Here is an 11,582-nt window from a genome sequence, read left to right as displayed (position 1 = left end):
AAGGATATTGGCAACATCTTCCACCCCGATACAAAGGTTACACTTTTGATCTTTTATATGCCCTGCTGTTTGCTTAGTTGCCTCTAACTCTCATGTTTTGTTGCAACATCTTTGGTTCCATTGTTCGTCCATGTTTTTTCCTGCTTTTTCTCTTTGCTTTTCACCGCTGCTCCCAAACGCCTCCAGTGCAGTCAAAGCACAAGGTGTCAGAAGGGGGATTCGAACTCACGCCTCCAATGGAGACTGCGACCTGAACGCAGCGCCTTAGACCGCTCGGCCATCCTGACTACCTGCGACATGCTATCAATGCTAAGGAAATTATTCATTGTTTCTGAAAGTATTTGTGAGATTGTGGAAATGTCTGGAAGAGGAAAGACCAGCGGGAAAGCTCGAGCCAAGGCCAAGTCTCGCTCCTCCCGGGCTGGACTGCAGTTCCCGGTGGGCCGAGTTCACAGGCTCCTGAGAAAGGGTAACTATGCTGACCGTGTGGGTGCCGGAGCCCCGGTCTATCTGGCTGCTGTGCTCGAATATCTGACCGCTGAAATCCTCGAGCTGGCCGGGAACGCAGCCCGGGACAACAAGAAGACAATCTCCTAATCTGAGGGCAACATTCTCAGACACCTGCAGCTGGCCGTCCGCAACGACGAGGAGCTCAACAAGCTGCTGGGAGGAGTGACTATCGCTCAGGGCAGGGTGCTGCATAATATCCAGGCCGTGCTGCTGCCCAAGAAAACCAGCGCTCAGAGCTCCCAGAAAAAGTAAAGCGGCCAAAATGTCATCAAATAAACCAAAGGCTCTTTTCAGAGCCACCCACAGTCTCTGTGAAAGGACTGGTTACTGTCAGGAGGGAGTCAGTGATGGAGTTATTGTAACAGTGGATTGACCTGTTTCACATCTGTCCAGGTGTCTTTTCAGTTCCCTCTCTGGATTTCGCTCTGTTTCTCTGCTCACACATCTCCCCCTCTAGTTAAGTGAAGAAGTGAACTACTGGGTGTCAGAATCAACAATTTAATAAATCCCGCTGCCTTCGATTTTATAAATCCCGAGATTATCCCGGTACATTAACGGGAACTGGTTCGGAGCTGATGAATTAATTTAATAATGGAAGTGTCCGGGTTAATTCTCTGTTTTTCATTTGGACAGTTTGAATTGAGTTTTTTTTTTTCTCTCCGGTGATCTGAGCGCCGCTTCTCAATGAGAATCTGCTCCCGGAACAGAGTAAATGCAGGAAGGAAGAGGCCATTCTCGGGCTTTGTGTTTCTCTCCTAACCTGATCTGTTTAGACCGCACTGTTCCCAGATGACGGAATCAGTGAGAGTTGTGCACACACAGGAGCTGTGTCCATTGCAGCGCTTTCAGATGTGCCTTCCCCCCGGCCCTCCCTATTCTGCGGACACAGAGCTGTCTGTTTCCCCCGGCGGCGGGATAGAGTCGGGGATTCTCTCCCCGCAGTGTCAGGGTCTGCAGCCCCGGGGAACTGGCGGTTTCAGTCAGAGTGACCGAGCTGCCTTACATATCCTGTGTACTGATCTCCAATGGATTCAAATATTAGTGAACTCATTGGGTAATGTTTGTAAATAACCCTCATGTGAACGGACCCGGCTCCATTAATGCCTTCCAAATAAAACTGGGATCCATTTCTTTTCCCCAAATGCCAGCTAACGGATCCCAGGAGCGGGGTTGAGATTGTGCTGAGCAGCAATGAGTCTCCGATAATGCTGCTTTCTAAATTCCAGATCAGCTCTCAGTCCGACAGGCCTTTCGGGAAAGTGATGTGACAAAACAGAAACCATGTGGCCGCCCCTCCAATCTAATGGGTTTGATGATGAACAGAGATGGCAGCTCTTTCCTTTGCTGATTTGGTGGCTCTGAAAAGAGCCCTTGTTACACTTGTTACTGAAGCTGGGTTTTAGGTGCGTTCCCCGCGGATGCGGCGGGCCAGCTGGATGTCTTTGGCCATGATGGACCGGGATCATTCTGGTGAATCTGCTCATTTTCCGGCAGAAGCATCAGTCGCTGTTTGAACTGTTTAAAGTCAGGGGTGTATTAGCAGCCAGAAAGTGAAGGGCAGTTCATTGCTCCCTGCAGCATTATCCGCCTCTTTCAGGAGAAAAGATCAGAAACCGCTCGTTTCTGTCAGTCCCCGAGAAGCCTGTGAGAAGCGGTTAGTCGCTAATTTGTTCCTTTTACAGAGTGGAAGCTGATATTTGTCCCGTTTTAAATTGATGAACCGGACCTTCCTACCGCCGCTTACAGTTAACAGATTGACAAATGAAAACGATTCCTAATATCGCGTCAGGATTTTGTGACGGTAAATACAGTAAAACAGAACATAAAATGAGAGGATTTAAAATTGTTGCCTGAAAATTGAAATTTTCCATCACTTCAATTCCTTCCTGCTCTGGAATTGCCAGGCTTTTTCCAATTGGAAAATCTGAGCCAATGAGAACTTCTATTTACTTATATGTGATTCTCCTATTGGTTAAGAATTGGATTGAGAAGCGGGTGACCAATCAGAGACAGAGTCAAACTGCGGGGATTCCAGGCCCCCAGTAACTGAGCTGAAACTGTGCAGATTGACAAACCCTGGCAGTAGCTTCACACATTGGACACTTCACACTGAGTCATTCAAGGGCTGGTGTGAGAGAAGCTTCAGATCCTGTCATTACTCTCTGACTCATTATTCATCTCGAACCAAACAATTAGTAAATGTGAAGCAGTGAAGAGACTTTTCACTCTCACTGCAGAATGTGTCATCTGGGGAAATAAGGAACTATTATATTCGGAGATTCCAGGTACATTCCTCCCTGAACAAATCCATTCCTAACATTCCCGATCACAGCCTATCCCAGCTCCTGTTGTCACCCGACTCCAGCTGAATTGGAGAAACTCATGTGTTGGGGTTTGAGTTGTGAGGTGGGGTTTCTCCGCCAGTGTTACTGTCTTACAGACTCTCCCCCTGAATTTGTGAACTGAGACTGCACCGAACACATCTCCAGTTAGAGTGAGGGCCGGACATCCTTCTGTTTTATTACAGAGAGTGGGGAAAGGGCTGGGTGGAGGGGAGTCACCAGGGATCCTGGATTTACTCCAAATCATTTCCATGTGGAATCTGCAGGCGGGGCCTGGACAGGGATCATTTGATCAGGGGATCAGCTCTTTCCTGAGAGATGTGGGTGGCTCTGAGAAGAGCCTTTGTGTTCAGATGTTTACAAGTTTCCCGCGCTTTCACTTCTTTCCAGACCCTGCTTTCTGAGACTTCGCTGCTTTCGGCTTGACCTTGCTCTTCCATGTCTGCACTTTCTTCAGCGCCTTTCCGCCCGCCGCACTCTTGCCTTTTTTGACCTTCTTCGCAGGAGATTTTTTCTGAAGCGCTGCTTTCTTCACCGCCTTATTTGGCGTTGCCGCCGCCTTGCTGCTCGTTTTCTTGGCTGTTACTGTCTTTGTTGTCACTTTCTAGTCTGCTGGTTTCTTCACTAAAGATTTCTTGTCTGCTGGTTTCTTCACTGAAGATTTCTTGTCTGCTGGTTTCATCACTAAAGATTTCTTGGCTGCTGGTTTCTTCACCTTCTTTCTCACTTTTCCCTGGGTTTTCCTTCTTGCTGATTTTGAAGGAGCCGGAGGCGCCCTGTCCATTGCTCTGCACCAGGGAGCCTTTGTTCACATTCCGCTTGATACTTTGCTTGATCTGGGTCTTGAGCTTCTCCTGAGCGGTGGCAGACCTGCAAGGAATCAACTACCAGCTAGCGTATAAAGCGAGACCAAGGCTCAGGGCCTTCAGTTACCTGGAGGGGAGTCGGAGAGGCAGCGAATCCTGTGAGGAACCACAATCCAGGAAGGATGAGAAGGTCATTGTCAGGGTACAGAGGAGATTAAGTTAAAGATTTACAAGTTTATAAGCAAGCGCAGAGCCAAGGAACGGTGCTGGGGCAGATCAAATAATAGGAAGCTGTGATCAGTTGGAAGGCAAGAGTGATTAAATGACAGAAGAGATGATGGTGCAAGGCAAAAGTCAGGGAAAGAATAAGTAACGTTTTATAAGCACAGATACCGGAAGTGGGGTTGAAGTCACATAGACACATGTCTATTGGATCTTAAGTCCAACGCCTTAACCACTCGGCCATCCTGGTACATTAACCCACCACTGAAAATGAAATTTAATGTGATCCGGGTGCCATCTGGCCTTTTCCAATATAAAGTTATGACTCCTCTCCCATGCTAAATTGGACTCTTCATTATTTATGAACCTCAATCGGATCACCCCTCAGTCAAGGTTTCTCTAAGGTGTAGGGTCCCAACTCTTTTAGTCTAACTTGATAACCAAGATGTCTTATACTGGGAATTCGTCGAATGTCTCTCCTCTGTACCCTTTCCAAAGCCTCAATATCACCCATCATGTGAGGAGACCAAGACTGGATACAATATTCCAAGTGAGTCCTGACCAAGGTTTCATAAAAGGACAAATTCGGGACATCTCAGATACTGAAGGAGTCCGTGTCCAGAAGCAGCAATACCTGGACAACATTCAGACTTGGGCTGCTAAGTGGTAAGTAACATTCACACCACATAAGTACCAGGCAATGACCATCTCCAACAAGAGAGAATGTAACCATCGCCCTTTGACGATCAACAGCATTACCATCGCTGAATCCCCCCACCATCAACATCCTGGGGGTTACCATTGACAAAAGCTTAACTGGACCATTCATATACATACTCTGGCTACAAGAGTAAATCAGATAGTGGGAATTCTGTGATGAGTAACTCAGCTCAAGGCACGTGGTGAAATGCTCATTAGGAGAGCTGGAGAAATGGACTGGTCAGGTGGGCAGAAAAGTGGCAAATGGAACTCAACTTGGAGAAGTGTGAGGTGATGCCTTTGGTGAGATCAAACACAGCAAAGGAATACACAATTAATGGGTGAATGCTGAGAGGTGTAGAGGAAGTGAGGGACCTTGAAGTGAATGTCCACCAATCCCTGAAAGTAGCAGGACAGGTTGATAAGTTGGTTGAGAAGGCTTATGGAATCCTTTCCTTTATTAGCCGATGTATAGAATATAAGAGCAGGGAGGTTATGCTGGAACTGTATCAATCATTAGTTAGGCCACAACTTGAGTTCTGTGTGCAGTTCTGGTCACCTCATTCCAGAAAGGATGTAATTGCACTAGAGAGGTTACAGAGGAGATTTACGAGGATGTTGCCAGCTCTGGAAAAATGCAGCGATGAGGAAAGATTGGATCAGCTGGGGTTGAATAGAGGAGGCTGAGGGGAGATTTGATTGAAATGTACAAAATTGTGAGGGGTCTGGATAGAATGGATGGGAAGGGTCTATTTACCTTAGTAGGGAGGTCAGTGACTAGGGGGCATAGATTTAAATTGATGTGTTGAACAATTAGAGGGGAGATGAGGAAAGGTTTTTTCACCCAGAGGACTGTGGGAGTCTGGAACTCACTGCCTGTAAGGGTAGCTGAGGCAGAAACCCTCAACTCATTTAAAAGGTGTCTGGATGTGCACCTCAAGTACCTGAACCTGCAGGGCTCCGGTCCAAATGCTGGGCAATAGGATTCATCTGGGTGGCTCGTTTTTTGGCCTGCCTGTGCTGTAAACTTTCTATGTTCTATGATTCTATGCAGACACAATGGGCCGAATGGCCTCCTTCTGCACTGCAATAATTTTGTGAGTTTTGACTCTCCAAAACTTGTCAACCATCTCCAGGCACAAACCAGGATGAGTGCAGCACCAACAATACTCTAGAAACCCGACACTGTCCAGGACAAAGCAGCCTGCTTGATTGTCACCCCATTCACCACCTTAAACATTCACTCCCTTCATCACTGACGCACAGTAGCAGTAGTGTGTACCATCTACCAGATGCACTGCTGCAACTCACCAAGGCTCCGCAGACAGCACATTCCAAACCGAAGACCTCCACCACCTTGAAGGAGAAGGGCTGCAGATGCATGGAAACACCACCATGTGCAAGCTCCCCTCCAAGTCACACACCATCTGATCTGCAAATATATCGCTGTTCATGCACTGATGCTGGGTCAAAATTCTGGATCTCCCTTCCTAACAGCACTGTGGGTGTACCTACACCACATGGAGTGCAGCAATTCAAGAAGGGAGCTCACCGCCACCTTGTCAAGGACAATTAGGGATGGGTAACAAATTCTGGCCTTGCCAGTGTCGCTCACATCCCATGAAAGAATATGCCTCATTTTATACTCAATTGTCCTCTGAATGCAGCCCAACCCTCTATTTGCTCCAACTATCACTTCACAGCATTGCTGCTGTACCTTTAGAGATCTGTGCACTAGAACATCCAGATCTCTGCTCAAAATTATTTTCTTTCTCCACCTGCTTTAATGTTTTTCCCTGAAGGGTGTATGAATGTTGAGCATTCGCCCTGTCCACATGAATAACACTGCACTTACCCAAATTAAACATCATTTACCAGTCATGAACCCAATCTCCCAACACATTAAGATCAGCCTGAAACAGTCGAGTATCGTCTACAGTCCAAACACTCGCACAGATCTTCAAATCATCTGTAAATTTACAGATGCTGCCCCCTACACCTACATCCAGATCATTAATAAAAATAGTAAAGAGCAACAGTCCCAACACCGATCCCTGCGGGACACCACTGGTAACTGGTCTCCAAACAGATCCAGATCCATCTGTAACTACTTTCTGCCTACGTCTGCCAGTCACTTCCCAATCCAGATCAATATATTACCACTGATACCAGGGCCTTTAATCTTATCGAGAAGCCTCTTGTGTGGAACCTTATCAAAATCTTTTGGCTGAGATCTGCTAATTGAACACAGGCCGGGGATGAGGCCTAGGCCTGTCCTGCTTTGTGTGTGGGTCTCAGGACCACACAAGGTGAGATCAGCTCACTGAGCACAGGCCCATCCTGCTCTATATGGTGCTCAGTACCTCACCAAATGAGAATAACTAACACACCACAGGCCATGGAGCCTCGGCCCATCCTTCCCTGATTGCGGTTCAGTGCCAACCAGGTCAGATCAGCTAATTCAGCACAGGCCGGAGATGGAAGCTGGATCTTTCCTGCTCTGGGGACTCCGTACCATACCAGGTGCGATGAAGTAAAATACCACAGGCCGGGGATGGAGCCTGTGATTTCCCTGTTCTGTGTGGGGCTCTGTACAACAACGTGTGAGAAGAACTATCATCCCTCAGGCTGAGGAAGGAGCCTGGGCCCATTCTGTTCTGTGTGGCTCCTACCACACTGAGTGGGATCAGTTAACACAACACAGGCCATGACTACAACCAGGCCCTTTCCTGCTCCGTGTGGCTCAGTATCACACCAGGTGGCATCAGCTAACACAGCACAGGCTGGGGCTGGAGCCTGGGCCCGCCCTGCTCTGTGGGCTCAGTAACAACCCGTAAGATGAACTTTTTTCAAAAGACTTCAGTGTATTTATCTCTGTCCAACACTCTGAGGCAGCTTTCTGTGTTTATAAAGAGTGTAATTTATTGACTGGTCTCTTGGATCAAACAGGGTAACAGACAGAGGCCTGTGTGCAGAGGGTTTGGGGGTGAGCTCTGATTCCTAACCCTTTCTGGATTGTGAGGAATAAATATTGAATGAGAGAGAGGGAATGTGGGAGAAGGGATGATGGAAGAATTTGTCCGTGAACCTGATTAAAAGTGGCTCAAACGCAAGATAATATTAAGATATCAAGAGCAGAACATTAACATAATCTGAGTTCCGCGATCTGGTCGGGTCCCATTCCCCTGAAGTGAGGAATGAACGGGTGGGGAAATTCCGCCTGGAGTTATATTTGTCTCCAATGAAGATGAGTTCACAGTGAGGCTGGAATAGCTCAGTTGGGAGAACACTAGATTGAAGAACCAGGATACAATCCCTGGTTTCATCAGTTTTAATTTGGTGTCTCCTTCATTTTAAGTAGAGAGAATCAGAGGGGAGATTTTCCACTCTTGACCCCATGGGCTGAATTTTAAACTAACGGTGCGGCTCTCGGCAGAGGCACCGGAAGTGGGTGTCGTCACCACACGAGTGAAATGTGGCCGACCGACCCCGATCACGGAGCAGCCGACCAATTAATGAAGGGGAGGCGTGGGGCCCATGTAAACAAGGACCAGAGGTAGGGAACGAGGCACCGATGGCACCGACATCTGACACAACGGCAGGTGCTGGCACCATATTGAAAGGGCTGCCAGACCTGCATTCACTGCTGCCTGGTTTAAAGGAGTGTCTTCCTGAGAGCCCTCTGCTGCCCCAGGTCCCGTTCTGCTGCCTCTGCTGCCCCAGGACCCATTCTGCTGCCTCTGCTGTCCCAGAACCCGTTCTGCTGCCTCTGCTGTCCCAGAACTCGTTCTGCTGCCTCTGCTGCCCCAGGTCCCGTTCTGCTGTCCCAGGACCCGTTCTGCTGCCCCAAGACCCGTTCTGCTGCCTCTGATGCCCCAGGACCCGTTCTGCTGCCTCTGCTGCCCCAGGATCCGTTCTGCTGCCCCAAGACCCGTTCTGCTGCCTCTGATGCCCCAGGACCCGTTCTGCTGCCCCAGGACCCGTTCTGCTGCCTCTGCTGCTCCAGGACCCATTCTGCTGCCCCAGGACCCGTTCTGCTGCCTCTGATCCCCCAGGACCCGTTCTGCCGCCCCAGGACCCGTTCTGCTGCCTCTGCTGCTCCAGGACCCGTTCTGCTGCCCCAGGACCCGTTCTGCTGCCTCTGCTGCCCCAGGACCCGTTCTGCTGCCTCTGATGCCCCAGGACCCGTTCTGCTGCCTCTGCTGCTCCAGGACCCGTTCTGCTGCCCCAGGACCCGTTCTGCTGCCTCTGCTGCCCCATGACCCGTTCTGCTGCCTCTGCTGCTCCAGGACCCATTCTGCTGCATCTGCTGCCCCAGGACCTGTTCTGGTGCCTCCGCTGCCCCAGGACCTGTTCTGCTGCATCTGCTGCCCCAGGACCTGTTCTGCTGCCTCTGCTGCCCCAGGACCCGTTCTGCTGCATCTGCTGCCCCAGGACCAGTTCTGCTGCATCTGCTGCCCCAGGACCTGTTCTGCTGCCTCTGCTGCCCCAGACCAGTTCTGCTGCATCTGCTGCCCCAGGACCTGTTCTGCTGCCTCTGCTGCCCCAGGACCCGTTCTGCTGCATCTGCTGCCCCAGGACCAGTTCTGCTGCATCTGCTGCCCCAGGACCTGTTCTGCTGCCTCTGCTGCCCCAGACCAGTTCTGCTGCATCTGCTGCCCCAGGAACTGTTCAGCTGCCTCCATTGCCCCAGGACCTGTTCTGCTGCCTCTGCTGCCCCAGGACCTGTTCTGCTGCCTCTGCTGCCCCAGGACCTGTCCTGCTGCATCTGCTGCCCCAGGACCTGTTCTGCTGCATCTGCTGCCCCAGGACCTGTTCTGCTGCCTCCGTTGCCCCAGGACCTGTTCTGCTGCCTCTGCTGCCCCAGGACCCGTTCTGCTGCCTCCGTTGCCCCAGGACCTGTTCTGCTGCCTCTGCTGCCTCAGGACCAGTTCTGCTGCATCTGCTGCCCCAGGACCTGTTCTGCTGCCTCTGCTGCCCCAGGACCCGTTCTGCTGTCACTGATGCCCCAGGACCCGTTCTGCTGTCTCTCATGCCCCAGGACCCGTTCTGCTGTCTCTGCTGCCTGATAGGTAAGGAGCTGAATGCGAGCCTGCAGTGACCATGGTCCAATGGTTTGGCGATGCCTTCCTGCAGGTTTGCCTCCAGGTGACAACAGATAGGTGGAAGATCCTCTTCCCCAGGGATGGGAGGTGGAGACCTGTCCACCTGACCAAGCAAAGCTGCTTTGAGATAGTAGGTGAAGTCAGCAGCCGTGGGGTCACCCCCAAGACATGGATCCAGTGCACGAAGTGGGTCAATGACCGGATCCGGGCTGCTCAGGCGCAAACTCAAAACACTTTGGACCCTTTGGACATTGCGCATGGCAGAGTGAGAGGGAGTGTTTGGTGGAAAGGGAGTGACCACCCAGTCATGTGTATTGGGGAAGGGCAGCAGGACATGCTGCCTGAGGCTTGGCTGCATTTCGTTGAGAGGTGCACATCAGTCATTGTATAAACTCACACAGTCCCTCGAGAGGGGCCACATGCAGGAGGAATATGTGTGTCCACATCATGGCCTGCTGGACTATCACCATCAGAGATATTGGGCTTGTCCCCGCTGGGAGACTAACTTTGTTGATCATAGTGGCTGCAGGAGAAGACAGCCCACAATCGGAAAGAGCATGTCAAGACTGGCAGTGGATGCCTTATCTCCATGTCCTCATCCCGATGGAGGAGGAGGCCATGGAACAGGCCGGGCAGCAAAGCAGCTGCTCCATAGCTGATGGAGAGACAGGGACACTTACCTAAGAGAATGAGTGAACATCTCCTGGGGCACAAGGGAGCATCCGCTGCAAAGGAGCCATACTGCTCATCTGTTCACCACTGCATCAATGGAGCTGCACAGTAGGGGTGGTTGGAATGTCACGATGGGCAGACCCTAACCCTTCAATGTCCCTGTTTTCACATGCAGGCTTGGATGAACGACAAGAGCGAAGAGCTGGAGAGACTGTGGGACAGCCAGACACCTCTGAGGAGGAGGAGGGAGCCTCAGATGATGCACCATCACCTCATTCCCCTGCACCCTCCACCAGCACAGAAACCCTCACTCGGTGGGTATCCACTTGCTGTTAGATTTGGGCACACAAGCTGGTGAGCACGTCACAGAAAGGCCCGGGCAGCTGACGGAGGCTGTGACAGCCGAGGCCACTGGCAGTTGGAAGTCTGTGGGAGGCCAGGCCCATGCTGAGTCCCAGGCTGATGACGTGCCTCTGGTGTCACCAGCAACACGGGAAATACTGCAGCTGCAGCAAGAGGTCAGGCAACATCTGGCAGAGTTGCCAGAGGTTATGTGTACCCAAGTTCGGATGATGGAGGAGTCCATCCAGGCCTTGCATGCTGCACTGTCTCTGATGGGGGTGTGTCTGGCTTCCTTCCTTGAGAGATTGGTGACTCTGATGGAGAGCCAGATCCAGCCGACAAATCAGTGGCTGCCGGAGATGCGCGCAGACTTGCACTCCATCGCTTTGTCCATGAGATCCATCCAGCGGTGACAAGGTGAGAGGGGGGACGAGGCACCTGAACTCTTCACCAGGTCCACATCCCTCTCAGGTCAGCAGCGAGGTGCAAGTGTGTCTTATGAGGGGGAGGAGCAGCTGGCTGCTACATCTGGGGTCTCCTCTCAGGGTGCTCCTGGTGTGGACAGTAGCTCCAAAGCCCCTCTGCCAGTGACACAAGTGATGCCAGTGCCTGCCTCCATCATCCTCGATGACAGAGGGGGGTCCCTGTACCTGTGCAGGAGGCCCTCAGTGTGCCAGGGCCCTCCAGGCCTCAGGCAGCAAGAGGACGGCCACCAATGTCATCCCAAGCCATGGGGCAGCAAGGTCAGCAGCCTGTCTCCACCTCAGCTGACAGAGCAGGGGGAGCGTCACGTAGGAGCACCCGGAAAAGATTTAAGAAGAGCACCTAGATTCACTGAGGGGTTCACGGGTGAATGTACATTCCAGATGGATGGGGTTGTGTTT

At 51.2% G+C, this 11,582-nt stretch overlaps 1 non-coding gene across 1 annotated transcript; it reads right to left on the bottom strand.

The window, feature by feature from the left end:
* Positions 1 to 204: 204 nt before the first annotated feature.
* trnal-cag (transfer RNA leucine (anticodon CAG)) lies at positions 205 to 287 on the bottom strand. Its single transcript has one exon. It is a non-coding gene; the product is annotated as a tRNA-Leu (tRNA).
* Between the last annotated feature and the right edge of the window lie 11,295 nt (positions 288 to 11,582).

Source organism: Heterodontus francisci, unplaced genomic scaffold, assembly GCF_036365525.1.
Source record: "Heterodontus francisci isolate sHetFra1 unplaced genomic scaffold, sHetFra1.hap1 HAP1_SCAFFOLD_86, whole genome shotgun sequence".
Lineage (NCBI taxonomy): Eukaryota > Metazoa > Chordata > Chondrichthyes > Heterodontiformes > Heterodontidae > Heterodontus > Heterodontus francisci.
This window is presented reverse-complemented; position numbering and strand designations above follow the sequence as displayed.